The 19,732-nt window shown below is 49.1% G+C and overlaps 1 protein-coding gene across 1 annotated transcript in view; it reads right to left on the bottom strand.

The window, feature by feature from the left end:
• CNTFR (ciliary neurotrophic factor receptor) overlaps positions 1 to 17,714 on the bottom strand; it is a 421,418-nt gene extending 403,704 nt beyond the window's left edge. Inside the window, exon 1 of the mRNA XM_083403130.1 lies at positions 17,528 to 17,714. The gene's annotated coding sequence lies outside the window, so the exon portion shown is untranslated. The remainder of the gene's footprint in view (positions 1 to 17,527) is intronic.
• Positions 17,715 to 19,732: the final 2,018 nt, after the last annotated feature.

The following is a 19,732-nucleotide window of genomic DNA, read 5'->3' as shown; positions in this document are numbered from 1 at the left end:
CAGTATCCAAGCCGCACTTTGGCCAAACTCAAATTGGAAGCGAACCCTTACTTTCAACCTTCCACACAAAAAAAAGTTACCGTATTTTTTGCTCTATAAGACTCACTTTTTCCCTCCTAAAAAGTAAGGGGAAATGTGTGTGCATCTTATGGAGCGAATTCAGGCTGCGCAGCTATCCCAGAAGCCAGAACAGCAAGAGGGATTGCTGCTTTCGCTGCGCAGCGATCCCTCTTGCTGTTCTGGCTTCTGAGATTCAGAATATTTTTTTTCTTGCTTTCCTCCTCCAGAAACTAGGTGCGTCTTGTGGTCTGGTGCGTCTTATAGAGCGAAAAATACAGTATCTATGCACGGACCAGATGCCTATGCAGGAGAGACTGGGAGCATCAACCTGATCAGATTATCAGGAGGCAGCAATCCCAGATTTCTATATTTATTTATGATCTGCCGTTACGAATATGCCCCCCATTCAGCAAAGCTCTCCTGAGGCAGCTTGCAAAAGATGAACTATTTCATGCAAATACAGGGCAATCACATAGCTGGAAGGGACCCAAAGGGTCATCTGGGCCCTTGCAATGCAGAAATCGCTCCATGTGCATGGCAGAACTGCAGCCATTGACAAAATAGGGGATTTCCTCCTCTCCTGCTGATGGGCTCATGGATGGCAGAGGTGTGACGGACAGCCACCTCGCAGGGTGGGCAACTTGGTTGCATCAAGGGAGATGCCATGATCCAGATCACACCCAATGAGAGATGCAAGGGTTATGGTGGGCCACAGCTGAGTAGCAAAGCTGAAGGTAAAGGTAAAGGGACCCCTGACCATTAGGTCTAATCGTGACCGACTCTGGGGTTACGGCGCTCATCTCGCTTTATTGGCTGAGGGAGCCAGCGTACAGCTCCCGGGTCATGTGGCCAGCATGACTAAGCCACTTCTGGCCAAGCAGAGCAGTGCACGGAAACGCCGTTTATCTTCCTGCCAGAGCGGTACCTATTTATCTACTTGCACTTTGACGTGCTTTCGAACTGCTAGGTGGGCAGGAGCAGAGACTGAGCAACGGGAGCTCACTCCGTCGCGGGGATTCGAACCGCCAACCTTCTGATTGGCAAGCCCTAGGCTCTGTGGTTTAACCCACAGCACTACCCGTGTCCCGGCAGAGCTGAGGTTGGCATGCAAAATAGCATCCCTTGTGCCATAAGTCTGTTCAGGCTTCACCTTGGAGTTGGATGGACATGTCAGTTTGGAAATTCACCAGAAGCCAGGCATATTTTGCACCCGCAACCAAGTTGGCACCTGACATCACCATCTAGAGGGGCCTGCCTGGGGATCATTGGATCTGAACTGTTTTCATGCATCAGCAACACATCCTGTAGAATTCTATCTGTTATATTTTATATGCACAATCAAAACGTATTTCAGGAACCAAAATGTTTTTGTGCAGCCTGAGCAAGAGCAGCGAGCGATGTTGTAGCTCAGGGGTCAGCAAACTTTTTCAGCAGGGGGCCGGTCCACTGTGCCTCAGACCTCGTGAGGGGCCGGACTATATTTTTTTTGGGGGGGGGGGGAATGAATGAATTCCTATGCCCCACAAATAACCCAGAGATGCATTTTAAATAAATGCACACATTCTACTCGTGTAAAAACACACTGATTCCCGGACCATCCGCAGGCCAGATTGAGAAGGCGATTGGGCCGGATCTGGCCCCTGGGCCTTAGTTTGCCTACCCATGTTGTAGTTCATTGTTGTCTCTTGTCTTCATTTACCCCACCTAACTGCCTTGCTCACAGTTGTGAGTAATATTCTTACATTATGAATGGTCCACGTCTCCATTAAGAAAAAGAAGTCGGAATAGGCCAACGTATATGTGGACTGTGCCTGGGTCAAGTGACATTTTTTCTTTTAAGTTATCAAAGCTCTTAACCCAGCTCAAGGCTGTCATCGGAACAAGCCAGATGTTTAATTGAGATTCAATCACAGTCAGCCCATCATTTGAACAGTAAGACTTGGTGTTGACTAAGTGTTTGTGTTCTGCCCGGACGCTAAGGTTCAGCTCTGAGGGCCTTCTGGTGGTTCCCTCCCTGCGAGAAGCCAAGTTGCAGGGAACCGGGCAGAGGGCTTTCTTGGTGGTGGCACCTGCCCTGTGGAACTCCTTTCCACCAGATGTCAAAGAGAAAAACAACTGCCAGACTTTTAGAAGACATCTGAAGGCAGCCTGGTCAGGTAAGTTTTCTAATGTGTGACATTTTAATGTATTTTTAATCTTTGTTGGAAGCCGCCCAGAGTGGCTGGAGAAACCCAGCCAGATGGGCAGGGTACAAATAAATTATTGGCAACAAGACTTTCCATTTTGCTCTTTGCAACCTTGGCGCCTAGCTTATATATCTGAATTTCTAACACTGCGCCAGGACTAGTAGCCATCAACAGCCCTCTCCTCCTCTATGAATTCGCCTAATTCTCTTTTAAAGCCACCCAGGTTGCTGGCTCTCACTGCCTCCTGTGGCAGGGAGTTCCATAGTTTAATTCTGTGCTGCATGGAGAATTTGGGGGCTGGGGAGGCCATGGAGCCCCCCCAAGAAGGGAGCGCTCTGCCTGCTCCAAGGGGACGCAGTCCAAGCTAAAGGCAGCCCTGTCTCTGCTGGCTATATTTAGCATTTCCATGGATTTTGACCCCTGCTAATGAAAGCAGGGCAGCAGCCGTCTGCTCCAGGCACCCCGCCCAGACAAAAGACATTACAACAAAATCAATAGCAAGGAACGCAAAACTACACTGCTACCAGTCGAGGCAGCGAGGTATGATGAACTCTTGGCACCCGACTTCCAGCGCCACCAGGAATAGACAAAAGAGGGTGGGGTTAAACCTGCCGCCACTCAAACAATCCATTTTCCAATTGCTGGGAGTACAGGTGAAACTCGGAAAATTAGAATATTGTGGAAAAGTTCATTTATTTCAGTAATTGAACTTAAAAGGTGAAACTAATATATGAGATAGACTCATGACATGCAAAGCGAGGTACGTCAAGCTTTTATTTGTTATAATTGTGATGATCATGGCGTACAGCTGATGAAAACCCCAAATTAACAATCTCAGAAAATTGGAATATGAAATGAAATCAGCAAAACAAGGACTGCAAATAGAGCGATATTGGACCTCTGAGAAGTAGAAGAATGCATATGTACTCAGTACTTGGTTTGGGCCCCTTTTGCATCAGTTACTGCCTCAATGTGGCGTGGCATGGGTGCTATCAGCCTGTGGCACTGCTGAGGTGTTATGGAAGACCAGGATGCTTCAATAGCAGCCTTCAGCTCTTCTGCATTGCTCGGTCTCATGTCTCTCATCTTTCTCTTGGCAATGCCCCGTAGATTCTCTATGGGGTTCAGGTCAGGCGAGTTTGCTGGCCAATCAAGCACAGTAATCCCATGGACACTGAACCAGGTTTTGGTACTTTTGGCAGTGTGGGCAGGTGCCAAGTCCTGCTGGAAAATAAAGTCAGCATCCCCATAAAGCTTGTCTGCGGAAGGAAGCTTGAAGTGCTTCAAAATCTCCTGGTAGACGGCAGCGTTGACCCTGGACTTAATGAAGCACAGTGGACCAACACCAGCTGATGCCATGGCTCCCCAAATCTCTTTTCTGATGAGAGCAGCTTTTGCATCTCATTTGGAAACCAAGGACCCAGAGTCTGGAGGAAGAATGGGGAGGCACACAATGCCAGATGCTTGAAGTCCAGTGTGAAGTTTCCACAGTCTGTGTTGATTTGGGGAGCCATGTCATCAGTTGACATCAGTTGAATTACTGAAAGAAATGAACTTTTCCACGATATTCAAATTTTCTGAGTTTCACCTGTATGGATGATATTGCAGGCTATTCTGGACTCTAGGTTCACCTTAGATTTCAGAGCCCCAAACCTGCCTTTCACTCCTTCTTCTCCTTTCCCGGAAAAATGGATTGGAAAGAACAGGGTTGAGATAGATGACTCCTTGGGGGGACCTTCCAAAAAACTCCACAGTTCTGTGATTCAATGGGTTCTTCTCCTTTGCACAAACTCTAGGACACAGTGCTGACATTTTGCAAAAAAATGCTCCAGGTGGTTTTTCTGCAGAAATCTTCCCTTTCTTAGAAATACATTGATTCATGAAAATTATTAATGACATGCTGAATACCGGTCAAATTGGGCAACTGGTGTGGGTAACAAGTCAAATCTAGCCGCAATTAACTCTTATTCCAGGAGACGTCTCCCCGGGAACTACATATTGATGAGCACAGTTCTTCAGGGCCAGCCGTGTTAAAATTAGTATGTTAAAGCCGTCCTTCGTTCCTTCATTCTTCTTAAAACCTAAACACAGCAAGGAAAATGCATGCTGTTGCGCTATCACAGCTTGTAAATATCTACAAGTATTCCAATAAAAATAAATTTCAAAGGAAAGCTCCGAATTTGCTTGAATATGGATCATTTAATCCACGCTAAGGACACTTCATCACCCCCCTGCCCCCCAAAACAGTCTTTTAGTTACTGGATTTTTTCTGGAGATAATTATAAAATATGTAAAATTAACATGGCGCATGCTTGGCCAATAAAACTATAAAGCCTGTTGAACATACATAAATGGTAAATCAAACTTCCCTCTGTTTAAGGCAATAGAAAATTTGCTGGGTTTTTCTCCAGAAAATTCAAATCACTGCCCCAGTCCCACACTTGTCTTAGGGAACAGTGCGAGAAACGCAGGTATCTAAGATAATCTCCAAATGGCACCTTGAACCCAGGTCACAGTCGCCACAACAGAATGCCTAGGCACTTTTGTTTTACAGTGAGAATTTTTATTATTATTATTATTCATTTCACTTCATTTCTATACCACTTTATATATTTTTTAAAAAAACATATCAAAGCGCTTTACAAGACATCAAAAAATCAAATATAAAACAATACGGAATAAAGCAAATTCAAGCTTCAAGGAAAATATTTCAGATCCTTCTCTTACTGACATTTTGCTTTGCCCCTATTTATTTACCTACTTATTTACAGTTGCACCTTGGTTTTTGAACAGCTTAGTTCTCGGACGTTTTGGCTTCCGAACGCCACAAACCTGGAAGTGACTGTTCCAGTTTGTGAACTATTTTTGGAAGCCGAACATCCAGCAGGGCTTCCGATTGGCCACAGGAGCTTCCTGCAGCCAATCAGAAGCCACGCTCTGGTTTCTGAACGTTTTGGAAGTTGAATAGGTGTGATGGCTTTGGATTCAGACTCGGATGCTGAACCTGAGGAATCCCAGCCTGCACAGGATTCCCCGCCTCCATGGCTGGCTGAGCCGGGGCTGGGGCCTGAGCCTGAAGGGTCCTCACCTGTGCCAGGATCCTCAGGAGCAGACACCAGCTGAGTCTGCTCTGGCTCCTGAGGAGATGGAGGACCCATTGCCTGCAGGTGCTCCATTCTCAGCCCTGTCAGAGGAAGCTGAGGCTGCCTCTAGGTCTGGTGACCCTCCAGCCTCTCCTGAGCTGCAGAGGATCAGGGCAGAGAGGTGGAGGGAACTAAGTTCCCGCAGGAGGAGGGCTCGCCTCCAGGCCAGGAGAGGCGAGTCACCTGAGGATCTGGGCACCCTATGCCTTGGGGCAGATAAAAGCCAGCCAGCCCCAGTCCCAAGTTGTGGGAGCAACTTTGTTGGTTGCTAGTTCCTGCCTGAACCCTGTCCTGCTTTCCTGCCTGAGCTCCTGACCCGCCCTGGCTCCCTGCTTGCAAGCCTGTTCCTGACTTCACCCGACTCCCTGCCCTGCACCCAGCTTCAGCTACTACGGACTGTTTCCACTTTGCACCTTTGACCATGGACCGGACTTGGACCTCGCCTCTCGACTGTATATTGCTGCCCCATGACAGAAGAACTCCGGGAAGCCAGTGGGGTGTAGTGGTGAGAGTGTCGGACTAAGACCTGGGAGAGACCAGGGTTCAAATTCCCACTCCTTCGTAAAGCTCACAGGGTGAGTCAGTCGCAGCCTCTTCACCTCCCTCGCAGGGTCGTTGCAGGGATTAACTGAGGGGGGGGGTGAACCATGTGCTCCTTGTGAGAAAAAATGGGGCATAAGTGCAACAAATAAGCTCTTCCGGAGTACAGGACCAGGTTCAAGGTGCTGGTTTTAACCTTTAAAGCCCTATACGGCCTTGGACCCTGGTACCTACGGGACCACCTCTCCTTGTATGTCCCACAGAGGACCTTACAGTCTTCAAATAAAAACATCTTGGAGGTCCCAGGCCTCAAGGAGGTTAGATTGGTCTCAACTAGGGCCAGGGCCTTTTCAGCACTGGCCCCGACTTGGTGGAACACTCTGTCCCAAGAGACTAGGGCCCTGCAGGACTTGACATCTTTCCGCAGGGCCTGCAAGACAGAGCTGCTCCATCAGGCCTTTGGTCAGGGCACAGCCTGACCCCCTCCTTTGGTAATCCTCACAGAACTCTAGCCCAATGGTTGCCATTAATTTAATTCTGAATTTTAAAATGAATTGATTTTAGAATGTTGTGTTACCTTTATTGTTGTTAGCTGCTCTGAGCCCGGCTTTGGCTGGGGAGGGCGGGATATAAATGAGTAATAATAATAATAATAATTATCGGTATTATTATTATTATTATTATTATTATTACCTGTCCAGGTAGGGAGGGGGTGCAGTAGCTAGAGTTTGCAAAGGACCCAATGCCTCAGAATGCACAGTATTTGAAAGCCAAACTAATTCAGAAATGCAGCTGGGGGAAAACCCCAACATCTGCTCTCGCCGAACGCGCTGCAAGGACGGGCTGCAGGCTCTGCCAATAAAAGGAAGTGTAACCAAACAAGCAGCCAGAGGAAAAAAGGGGGGGGGGGAGGAGGAGAGAAGGAACAATATTAACAAATAAAAAGAGACGCTAGCCGGCATCCAAACTCACGAAAAATAAATATTGAAACTGACCCCAAACTGTTATTTAAACACAGTGTTTCTCTCCCCATCTGTCTCCAGCTCTCTCTTCCTGGAAACAATGGGGAGAGCAGGAAGAGGGAGCAGGGAGAATACTAATACACAGCGGGTGTCCACAGCCTCCCAGAATACAGGCGCATTCGGAGACAGTAACAGGGTGATATGACCAGAAGGAAGCAGTTTCAGGGCACATTCCAGCATGTAGCAGTTCTTGTCATGCGCAGGCTCCACTGAAGTGAATGGGAGGTGTGCAAGAGCACATGGAAAGTTCTGGGACTTGGAGGGCAGAGAGAGGGGAGAGGCTGCTTCACCCTTGGGTATGTTAAGCCTGCATATTAGAAGACAGAGGCTTTGAATACAGTTACCACGCTGTGCATTGAACCTAGGACTTGCCACTCAGAAGGTCGGACTGCCCGGACACTGAGGTCCAGCTCTGAGGGCCTTCTGGCGGTTCCCTCACTGCGAGAAGCCAAGTTACAGGGAACCAGCAGAGGGCCTTCTCGGTAGTGGCGCCCTCCCTGTGGAACACCCTCCCACCAGGTGTCAAAGAGAAAAATAACTACCAAACTTTTAGAAGACATCTGAAGGCAGCCCTGTTTAGGGAAGCTTTTAATGTTTAATAGACTATTGTATTTTAATATTCTGTTGGAAGCCACCCAGAGTGGCTGAGGAAACCCAACCTGATGGGTGGGGTATAAATAAATTATTATTATTATTATTATTATTGCACTTGGCTTGACCACCTGAGACCAAGTGAAGATGCCTGGGCATATCGATGGCACCTGACATTTCCACCATCCAGACTTTTTAGCTTAGAGAAGAGGTGATGTATGGAAGTTCATAAAACTATGCATGGCATGGAAGAAGGAGACACCCCATGAAGTTGAAGGTTGGAAAATACAGGAAAGCTAAAAGAACGCCCTTCTTAGTTCACAAAAGGCACAGGAGGCAGTGATGGCCACCAACCTGTATAGCTTTAGAAGAGAACTGAAACAATTCAGCAGGAGAGGACTACTGATGATTCCTAGCCACAGTGGCTCTGCTCTGCCTCCAATGCCTCTGCATACCAGCTGCTGGGAACCATGGGAATGGGGAGTGTTGCTCTTGTGTTCGAATCCTGCTCACCTGTTTCCCCCCGTCACCTGGTCAGCCTCTGAGAAAAGAGGAAGCTGGAGGAGATGGGCCATTGTTCTGGTCCGGAGGGCTCTTCTTCTTAAATGCCAATCATTAGACAAGAGGAAGACAAGGCTGCTTGAAAACGCCCTGAAGCCCCTCTCCAGCTGCCCCCAAAGATTCGGTGCATTGCATGGAGTTCAAGGGCAATTAGTCTAATTAAGCAATTAAATTATCTCTCTCTTTTTTTGGAAAATAACTCCTTGGAAGACTAGCTAATGTCTTGCCCCGCGAATTCTGGCTGGCCCCCTTGGGCTCTGATGTCTTTCATCAGCATGTCAAGGCAACTTTATTCTGACAGGCATTCACCGGGCAGGAGAGATACAGTCGTCTCCTGTTTGGTTTTAACGGCTGGATCCAGCCTCCCTTAATTGTTTTATATTTTTATTTTTGTGAAATAGCTATTTTTAAACACGGCAAGCCACTCTAAGCAACACTTTCACATTAGAAGGGTGGGATATAAATATGTTTGAGTAGAAAAGTTCTGCAGGAAACAGAGTAGACCTTTAAAGGAAAAAAAAAAGTGCTGATCTTTTCCACTTCCAGGTCTTTTTGAAAAGCTGGGAAAGAATCTGACAGTTAAAAGTAATATTTTTCCCATTCATGTTTGTTGCATTAGCAGCCATTGAACTTGCAAGGCTCCCCTTACAAGTCAAGGCATGGAAGTGTCACTGCAGACCTGCACACACACACCGTGTGGCTCCACACAATATCTCTGCTCCACAACTTTAAGATGCACAAAGTCCTGGGTTCATGAGACTCTCTGCAAAATCAATGCGAAGAAAAAACTGCTCCTTTATCCCTTATGGGTATCCAAGAGCCAGTATAGAATCCTTATGTAGGTTCTCTATCGGTAGGAGACAATAACAGAGACCAACCAGAGAATATTGAGAAGCAAAGCAGCTAGTAAGCATCTTTATGAAACTCTTGCAACAAGGTTCCCACACAACACACACACACCCCCATGCAGGGAGGGAGGAGAGGAACCCAGAACAATGGTGTGCAAGCTCTTATATAGACTTTTGAAATTGCCTCCCCTGTAGCTCAAGACCACCCCCAAAAATATCATACATACATCACAGAAAGAGGCTGTCTCCAGGAGAAATCCTGTCTGCCAGGATACCTGATAATGCCTTATCTGATTGCCTTTTCTGGATAGCCTGGCCATTCCTTAGAGATGGTAAATCCTTAGTTCATGAATCTCTTACACATATTGAGAGTGTGCTCAGCATAACAGATACTTGCCAGGCTGTATTTACGGGGAGGTGTAAGTCGCTACAGTCCAAAGACTATTGGAAAGCTTTCCCCATTTCCTTCCTCCTTGCAGAGAAATATTTGAGGTCAATTTGGGAGAGTCAAAATGGCTTCAGGATTGCTCTCCTGTACTGTTTCAGACACACGGGTTATATACTGATGTACATGTTTGCCTTGTACATTTATTTTATGGATATATAAGACCGTAGAATTCCTATAACATCAACTCTAGGGGGAGATTATCTCTCCTGCCTCAAAAATCTCACTTTGCCAGCGCCAAAGTTTCCTGCTCGTAGGACCTGAGTCCTGAACCACATTTTCTTCCCAACAGCAGCAGAAAATAAGAGAGCCTCCCACCCACCTCCAAACACAGATGCACATACAAATCTTCCCAAATAATTCCAGCAAGCCTTCTGCCGCCTACCGACAGCCGACAGAATTACAGCCTTGCTTCTCAAATGAAGGCCTCCTGTTGGAACTGGGTTGCCTGAACCAAAACACATCTACTAGACATAGGAGCCAGGAAGCTGGGGGGGGGGATGAAGAGGAGCTGCCAAGCCCTATAAAAGGCTTAGCTTCCAAAATTCAAAAGCCACTGTGCTGGTTATGTTCTCTCCCCACATTTTTTACATGAGAGCACAAGCCACACAGAGAGCCACCAGCACTGGTTACAGAAGGAGTTTGTGCCAGGGCAATAATGCAAATCCGGAGACTGCAAAAGCACTCCAACATTTCTACAGTTCCAACTCTCTTGCACAGGTCAGAAGGGAAGAGGAAGAAAGCAGCACTCAGCACAGTCCTGTCTTCCACAGAGGTGGGATTGTCTCTTTGCAACCTGGAGATTGTCAAGTATGATGCGGCGAACACTGGCAGGGATGCAAATGGCAAGGCTAGGCTCCAGGTTAGTGCCAAGAGGTGCCAGGTCCCACCACCCGAAGATCGGCATGCCCACAGACCACAAAAGAAAATGTCCAGAGGCCCAGCAAGCGGAGAAAACGGCCTCGTTCCCAAGCACCAGGCAGCTTGTGCCAGTCGAAGAGCGGGCGCTTGGCATCAGCCTGCCACTGTGGGCAAACCAGAGAATACAGTGGTACCTTGGTTCTCAAACGCCTTGGTACTCAAACAACGTGGAACCCAAACACTGCAAACCCAGAAGTAAGTGTTCCGGTTTGCAAACATTTTTCGGAAGCCGAACGTGCTCCGTTTTGAGTGTTACACTTCCGATCTGAGTGCCACACTTCTGTTTTGCATGTTACGCTAAGGTCTGTTTTTGCTATTTTGTTTTTGCATTTTTGTTTTTGCGGCTCTTTTTGTTTTGTTTTGTTTTTGTGATTGTGTGGAACCCGGTTCAACTACCGATTGATTGGCTGATATTGTGACTGCAGTACATTGTTTATTGCTTTCATTTTATGGATCAATGGTCTCATTAAGATAGTAAAATTCATGTTACATTGCTGTTTTAGGGGTTGTTTTAAAAAGTCTGGAAAGGATTAATCCATTTTGCATTACTTTCTATGGGAAAGCCCCCCTTGGTTTTGGAACGCCTTGGTTTTGGAACGGACTTCCGGAACGGATTACGTTTGAGGACCAAGGTACCACTGTAGTAAGGTTGGAAGGGAACCCTAGGGTCATCTAGTCCAACCCTCTGCAATGCAGGAATTGTAGCTAAAAATAGGATACTTTTTATCCAGCAAACAAGTTACACTTTTATAAAAATACTGTTTCATAAACAAACCTGAAGGGCCAGCAAAGGTACCCAGCACTAAATTCTTCCAAGTCTGTCATTCAGTGCTTGAGTGGTTTCCTAGTTGCATTCTGGTGCTTTTTAAAGAATTATTTGAAATAGAACAGTACAATAAAAGAACTTCTGTTACAGAAATAAAAATTCTCTGTTAAACTTTCTCCTAAAACTGAGGTGGGGGTTTCACATGCCTTTCCTGCCTGCCAAGACCCTGACCTCGGGATGCCCAGATCTTTTAAGACTTGCTTTAACTAAATGATCAAATAAGTAAGGAGACTGGAATGAAAGAATAAAGGGAAGGTGGATTTTCTGAGACTTTCCATCGAAATCCATTAAAATCAAAAGGGCTCAGAGTGGTCAAGGAAGCCCTGGGAGATGCCTTGCTGGGAACGTCTTTTGCTGGCCAGAACACACTTTCTCACCTGTACGCTTGTGTTAGCTGACACCCACAAAATGTTGAAAAATCTGGACATGTTAGCAAAACTGCACAATGCAGAGAAGATGGAGTCTACCCAGCCGAAACAGCTGTTACCCCTGTCAAGCAAGCACCACCAGACACCAGTACAAATTCAACACACACCAGCAACCCGTGCGTAAAGTAGGATAACCGATAACACTCACAGCTTCTTCACACGTCACAAGTTATTTCCACAAGACTCCCCAGCACCCACGTTCCCTTCAAAGCAAAGTCCCCGGGCAACTGAGGTCAGGTGGTCAGTGACTCAGATGCCACGGTGACTGCAATATGAGTCACACAAAGGTTACTCTCTCCTACACAAGCAACTTTTGCAGAGATACAGGTGGAGGGGGCATTGACATGTCCAACTTCTTAACCCCCATTCCAGGGCGCACATCGAGTGTCGCGCATGTAGCTGAGGCAATTGCCACCCACTTGGGAATCAGATGGGATGAGGGAACCATGTTGCTTCCTAGGAGTTGCGCTTTAAATAGGTGAAATAAGGATATTCCTGTTTGGCACCATTTTCTACAGACTGGCCAAGCCCCTGGGACCACGTATCATGGGGAGGTCCTTTGTTGCTAACAGTTGTTCTGCAAAGTCTCCAGCAAACAGGTCTTTCCCATCGCCAGCTACCAAAGACTCTTAGCTGTAGAAGCTGCCCAGGATTGGCACTGGGACCTTCTGCATTCAAAGCAGGTGTTCTTCCTCCAGGCCGGAAGCTGCTCTGATGTAACCAGTTCCCTACATGAACTGGGACAAACGCCAAACCCATTGCCCTTCGGTCTGTATTTGTGTCCTGCCTGTGTCGTGGACTCCCATTACTAGAAAACCCTCAAATTTTCCCTTCCACAAAATTGGAACTGACCTACCTCACAGGGTTGTTTAAAACAAAGCCTGCCAGCATTTTCGACATTATTAATGGAGCACTGTAGCAGCAAGCCATTAATTCAAAATTCATGTGATCAGTACACAACATTCTGGGACTCCTTAATTGCTCAAATTTTGTTTTATTCATGAGCGATAATTTACGTTTAAATGTTCCTTGAGTGACTTATTTGTTGTCTATTTGGGGCCATGCTCCAGGGGCTCCACAGGGAATGCAAAACTCTCCAAGCGTCAAGCTTTTCCACTCTCATTTAAGCACATGGGGAAACTGTTCCAGCGAGAGACTGGGATTCCACATGTACCTATGAAGTAGCTCCTTTCACAAAGCACAGGAGGAACCACCCATGGCATGAAGACTCTGGGACACACACAAAAACAGGGATCGTTCCCATCTGTTGCAAACGGCAATTGTGCAAGAGACCTGCCCAGAGGACTGTGCTCCCCAGTAAGATTTGTTGTTTTGCTTTTTAAAAATACACCCCAGTGTTTAAAAAACTTTTTTAATGTAACTTTTCCAAAACTGAATACAAAAACAATGCCAACATAAAAATTGACAAGCAAACTAAATTTTATACTGCACAAGAAAACTTTTAACAGTACACCCCATTTTAAGAAAATATAGTCACATTTTGATGGTCAGCACATCCTCTCAAGGCACCATCAGCTGGAATGTCTCCAGCCCAAGCAAGGCCCCTTGCGAAAGTTAGTTGCTGGATAACGAAAATGGGGAATAAAAATTTAAGCATTGAATGGGAGTTGTGCATGAGCAAAACTCTGTTTCAGCAGGCCTCACTTTGGCAATATTCCTAGTGGATCATGCCCTTGCAGCTGGTCACAAGCTCTCTCTCTTGTAGAGTAGCAGATGACTATCTCATTACATGCCATCTCAGCCTGTGATTTAAATTGACTTTGTATTACATAAGGAAAACATAAGCACCAAATGCAACCGTTTTCTCAGCAGTTTCAAGCTAAGCAACACAAATCAAGGATCAGCTTCCAAACAAGCTACACTCTTTCTCTCTCTCGCACACACACTGAAAACATTTATGAGGCTTCCCAAGCAAAATTCAGCTACAAGGGCTTAGGTGTCTGTACACACCAGCCGATTACTCATCAAGTCCTGAGCATTTGTTTTCAAATGAAGGATCCGGGAACAAGTTCCCCTCAATATGCAAAGCCCTGAGTTGGTCACAGGGTTCCTGTTTTGCCTAAGTTGTAAGAGTCCTTCCCCCATGGCAGAGAAAGAATAAAACCGCTTCATCTGAGTGGGGCTTCTGCCATCTGCTCCAGAGAAGCAAGATATTCTGGAATGCTTTTTATTAGCCAACAAGGTTCTTTACCAGGCACAGGGAGCACATGCCAGCCTTTGAAAATTCTGGGATTTAGGAGAGTTCCTTGCTACTCAAAGGCTCTGGAAGGGAAAATCCACCGAAAGAAGCAGATGCAACTGTGAACACACACACACCCTCTCCAAATACGCTACTTCAAAAAGAAAGAAAAAACCCCACACATTTCAGTCAATTCATCTTTTGGTTTTTCAACACGCTACACTGCCATCGTGCTGTCAAGGCTCCTTAGGAACCACAGTTGTTGCAACCAACTCTCTTTTTGTCTTTGAGGAAAGTGGCATGCGAAAGCAAGCTTGCCGAGGGGTTATCGGGTGCCACCTCCGAGGTCGCCAGGCCACCCTTGAAAAGAAAAAGACTTTCTGGGAACAGCATATGGCTCAACATCTCGGGGACTGTTTTTGCAACATTATGAACAGCAGGATGTGCTGAAAGCAACTCAAAGTGAGGCTCGCAGCACCCAACACACGAGCAGCTCTTGCTGCTACAAAGGCAGCTCCTACAGTTGAGAAAATAATCGCCCAGGGAGATGCATTTGAAGATACAGCCCGCCAGGTCTTTGTGACACCCGTTGTCAACTGTGAAGCACAGGAGAAAGCCGCAAGGGCTTGCGTGTGGCCCAGGCATCCTGACTGAAAGACGTTGGCAGAGCTAGCAATGTCCTTTCATGGCTTATGGTCAACACCCTGCTATTAAGGATGGGCACAAACCGCTGGGGGGAAACCATGCCCAGCAAGGAATCCACACGCAAACTCCAAAAATATTTGAGATTCAAGAAGCCATTGCATTAACCAATTTTCTAGTGCAAGAAGTCTTACTGGACGGACTACAGCTCCTTCCAAAACTTTGCCACGGCTGACTGTATTAGGCTGGCAAAAGCTTTCCGCTTGGAGAAGGCAGATCCAGAGTTACCCAGCGTATTTCTCCTTGGGAAGTTAACCCCTTAGAACCAGCCAGCCAAGACCACGAGGAAAAACAGGTACCCAGTAGTTCCTCACAAAGTTAGCAAGCAAGCACATTGAAAACTGAACCCCAATGAGCCCTCATTTCAATGCAAGTAGCAACATCTCAGGCTTTTTAAAAACAAAAACAAAAAAACAGCAGCCATTACGATTTATAAGGCAAGACGTTTGCTCTTCAGACAAATCATTCCCTGTCCAGTTCTCTCTCTCGCAGACCTCGAGCATGCAACACACAAATCACAGCCGCTGGCAGAAACACTGGAGCAGGGACTGTAGAGAAATGCACTTGCGAACACAATGGCAAGAGGAGCAAACTGGAGATGTAACAGTGAAGCTGGGAGCAGCGGCACAGGGAGAAAACTGTGGCACAAGGCAAGGTATCCCCGAACATTTTTGCAGGAAAGGAGAAGGAAATATCAGAGCAGCAACAAGAAGACATGGTGGTCGACCAAATGCATTTATCTATCTATTGGATTTCTTGGCCCTGGCCCCTTCGCCCAAAGATCCCTGGCCCGGGCTGGCTACAACAATACTGTACAACATCAAAAGCAGTCGAAACAATTCCCATCAGAAGGCAGTCTCCTTTGCAGTGAGGCTCAGATTCTCTCCCACACACCCTGGCAAGTTGGAGGAGAGTGCAGTTTCAAGAGAGTTTGGAGAGGCAGGCAGATGAAATCCAGTTCCGTATGCACAACTGCCGTCCGTATGCACAACTGCTTCTGCTCCCCAAAAGTTGCTGCAAAAAGGAACCACCACCGGGTTTCAAGGCAACTCACTGAACATCAGGATGCCAGATTTCAATGGATTCACACACACACACACACACACACACACCCCTCTGTCTCCAAACTCCGGGTTTGCCCCAGAGGGCAACAAGGATAAAGCAGGGCCCAGTCACCCTACGGAACAACGGCTCAAATGCAAAAGGTGCCATTGGACAAGCAGCAGCACAACCTCCCAATACGAGAAAGACCATGCAGGATTAAAAAAAAACTCCTGACAGAGGAAAAAGGAGCAGGTTAAACTTGTGCAGAGATCTCCAGGCTCCTTGATGCACTCCAGTGTTTGGCACTTGCAAAATCCCATGGATGGGAGGATACAAGATAGGGGGGACACACTTTAGACATGCTGAGGGGTTCCATATGGCTACCCCCTCTTCCTAAAATCTGCCCCTGCATTTGGCCCCATCCCTCCCAATATCTATGGAGAGGGGCTTGCTTAGCAAGACAACCCCCCCCCCCCAAAAAATACGTTTATGTCCTTATTGAAGAATCTCTTTGGGGGGAACAGGGACCGAGAGATGGAGAAAAACTAACCTGCACAAACAAGCAAGGAATTTGCAAATTTTACCCAGAGTGTTTGCAGAAATGGAGACTTCAGGGCTTCTAAGTGGAGAGTGGGGAGGGCAAATATATCTAATTTTTTAATGGATTGAGGGCACCTAGTATGGAAACCAGGTTTTTCTTTCCATATATTGTAACTTTTGTTTTTAAAAGTGAGGGTGCCAGACACTTGTGTAATTATTTTCTTACAATCATCATCAAGGGAGGGGTGGTTTCTAGGAGTTGGGGAAAGACCCATGTAATTGATGGGGCCGTGCAAGGAGACAGTCAGCCTTATCCCCACTTTTAAGATTCCCCTGCGATCAATGCCATTAGCCCCATAAAAGCACTCCATGCCCCACAGAGTTAAAAAAATATGGGGGGGGCCGGGGCCGGGAGAGGATGACTTTTTAAAAAACGCTCTTTCACAGCTACTCCTTTCCGGGTGCTGAACTGCATCCTTTTCCGAGAAATTCAGGGTCGCTCAAAATCCCCCCACCCGCGACGCCGCTTCCCAGCTCAGAAGTTGCAAAATACCAAGCAGCCCACGAGATTGAAGGGAACAATTGGGGCGGGGGCGGGCAGGACACGAACCTGTTGCTGCCCCCCCCCCGTGCAGACCCTAGAGCAGATGCCTCCCCCCTCCCTCCACCACCACTCCGATTTCAAAGGCAGGGACCCCCACCCACCCCAGGACGCACAATAAGCTGCCCGCTCGCGGCTCCGAGGCGCGCCCAGCTCAGCTGCTGCTCTCTCCAGAGTCGCCGGGGCGAAAACCGGGGGGGGGGGGGGAGAGAAAGCAGGATCCGAGAAGGGAGGAAGAAAGAGGAAAAGCGGGCGTGGGGGGGGGGGAGAGAAAAAGCCGAAGGAGGAGCATTTCCGCTCCGGCTCGATCAATCGGCGCCGGCTAAGAGCTCCCGTGCTTGGGGGTGGGGGGAAAGGAAACAGAAGAGCGAAGCCCCGCTCAGCTGTCTGGCCGGAGCAAAGTGGGGGGGGGCATCTCTCTTTCCCCCACATCTAAGCCCTGGAGGCGCGCTCCCAACACACCTCCTCCCTCTACAGGGCCGCGAAGGAGCGACCCCCCCTCTCGCTTCGCTCCCTTCTGAACGTCCTTTTTTCGGGGTCCGCGCCAAAAGAGGGGGAGCCGGGGGTGGGGAGCCCCTCCGCGCGCCGGAAAGAAAAGTTTCCATAGCAAGAGGAAAGCAGCGGGGGGGGGGGGGCGCGAAGGAGAGGCGACCAAGCAGGAGGGAGACATCCCCAAACCCAGCACCCAGCTTTACGCACGAACCAATGTGCAAGCTCTCCAAAAAATACCGTATCAAGCATTGCATGCAAGCCGATGCAAATATATTTCTTACACTCCCCAATCGCACACGCCGCGAAGAGGTCGGTGTCCATATTCCGCCCGCCCCCCACCCACCCCAAAATCCCCCCAATCTGGGCGCCCCACTCACCGCGCGCGCCCTGCGCCCTCCTCCGCCGCGGGGCTCCCGGCAAGCCAGCGCTGCCCGGCGTGGTCGGTGCCCCTGGCGGAGCTTCGGCTCGCCCGGCGGCGGCGGCGGCACTGCTTGCCTGCACCGGCTGCGAAGAGAGCGAGAACGAGAGAGAAGCGGAGCGAGGGAGACGCTCTTTTAAACTCCCCCCCCCCACCCGCGCGCGCCCCACCCCCCATGTGACCAGCCGAGGAAGCGAGGGGGGAGGGGAGGAGAGGGGGAGGGAGGGGAGACTGCGCGCACCCCCCTGGGCACCTCCAAAATCATCTCCCCCCTCCCCGCCTCCGGAACTTGCGCGTGAAGTGGCGGCAATCCGGAGCAGGGGAAAGACAGCCGACCCGGTGCGATCCGGTGGCTGGCTGCAAAGGGGGCTTGCTCCCGAGGAAGCGCGCAAGGGGAAGGAGCCGGTTTGCAAGATGTGTTAAGGCGAGCTTACTTCGGAGTAAGCGCTGGCGAAGTAGGCGGTTTGGGCGCCGAGGAAACGTGGCCAAACGGCGTGCGGAGGCTAGGGACCGCGCAAAGAGCGCGCGCGTAGCGACGGCGGAGGCGCCACGGCCATGCAGGGAGAGCCAGTCGCCAGGCAGCGGGTTGCGCGCGCCCCGAATCCACAAACACGCGCTGCCCGGTGCTTTGCTTGTTTACTCGGAAGTAAGGCCGCTCGCTCCTCCGAAGTCAGTGCTCACGAGGATCCCGGCCAAAAGGGACAAGTTTGTCCCGGGGGAAACACTGCACACGCGTGACACACGGTCTTATGTGTGCGAAAGCAATGCCTTCCGTGCCACAGCGCGCAGCGCGGAATCCGCCTGCTTGCGTGTAAAGACACGGAGTGTAGACACGCATGTGGACACGGACGCTCAGGTGGCGTACCACGCTGACCACAGAGAGAAGGGAAGTCACAGAACTGCCGGGGGGGGGGCGGGCGGAGATGCTGACACGCGTCTGCCCATGCACACAAACATACACAAGCAGAGAAACGTCGAGGTGAGAATCGCCGGGTGCAGAGTGCTTATTCGCAGGGTAGGGAATAGGGCGGCTCCGCCAGGAGCAAGCTACCCCCGAAGAAAGGCCGCCCACATGCAGAGAACGCGCGGGGAATTAAGTCACCTTAAGGAGAGAGGGCAGTGCGGTGTAGTGGTTAGAGTGCCGGACCAGGACCTGGGCGAGACCGGGGTTCAAGTACCCCTTCGGCCATAAAGCTCACGGTGACCTTGTGCCAATCACCTCCTCTCAGCCCAACCACCTCGCAGGGTTGTTGTGGCGGTTAAACCATATACGCCACCTTGAGTTACACGGAGGAAGAGATGGGGTATAAACGCAATAAACAAATGCAACAAACAAACCTTCCTTACTGAATCTTTCAAGTCTGCGCCTTCAGTCTGAAAGAAGTTCGGCGCGCAGAAGAGCGCAGCGTGGGCGACACGCGTCTGTTGGGGCGATCGCGCGCCTCGCGCCCAGAGCCAGGACGACTCGGGAGGAAAAGGAGGAATTAATCTATGATCAAACTTCTCGTTCTCTCATACAAACAAGCTTGGCTTCCAAAAAGCAGGTTGCATTCGCACGTGCAAGACCACCAGCTCGGGGAACACGCGGGACGACCCACGGCCCGCTCGTCCTCCACGATCGCTCGCCCGCTTTCTCCAATGGCCGGTTTTACAACGCGCACCGGCTACACGGTTGCCGCCTCCCTGTTTGCAAGCGCAACGGCGAGCCGCGGGTGCAGCGCAGCAATTCGCCCGCGACTGATGCTGGAGAAGCAGCGGGAAGACTCTCCATCCTCGCCCCCGCCCCCCAACTCCGCGCGCTTTGGCATCTGGAACAAAGCCTGCGAGCTGCCAATCAAGGGGGCGGCCGAGGGGGGTTGCCCTGTCCATTTGCAAATCAATACCGGCCTCCAGAGAAAAAACCTTGCATTAAACATGAGCCCGTTCTATGGATGGATGGATGGATGGACTGGGAGGAGGGAGGCTGCAAAGGGGAGAGGCGGAGAAAGGAGCCGGGGCTAAGTGTTTTTAAAATTATTTTTATTTATGGTATTTACAGCCCCCCTTCTTCTCCCAGGAACTTAAGGGTCCTCTCCCTCCTCATTTCACAACAACCTTGCGAGGTAGGTCAGGGTGAGAGTGATCAGTCATGCACTGATCTTCATGGCCAAGCAGGGATTTGAAA

Source organism: Podarcis tiliguerta (genome assembly GCF_965153285.1).
Source record: "Podarcis tiliguerta genome assembly, chromosome: 11".
Classification (NCBI taxonomy): domain Eukaryota; kingdom Metazoa; phylum Chordata; class Lepidosauria; order Squamata; family Lacertidae; genus Podarcis; species Podarcis tiliguerta.
Note: the sequence above shows the minus strand (reverse complement) of the source record. Positions and strands in the feature narration are given on the sequence as shown.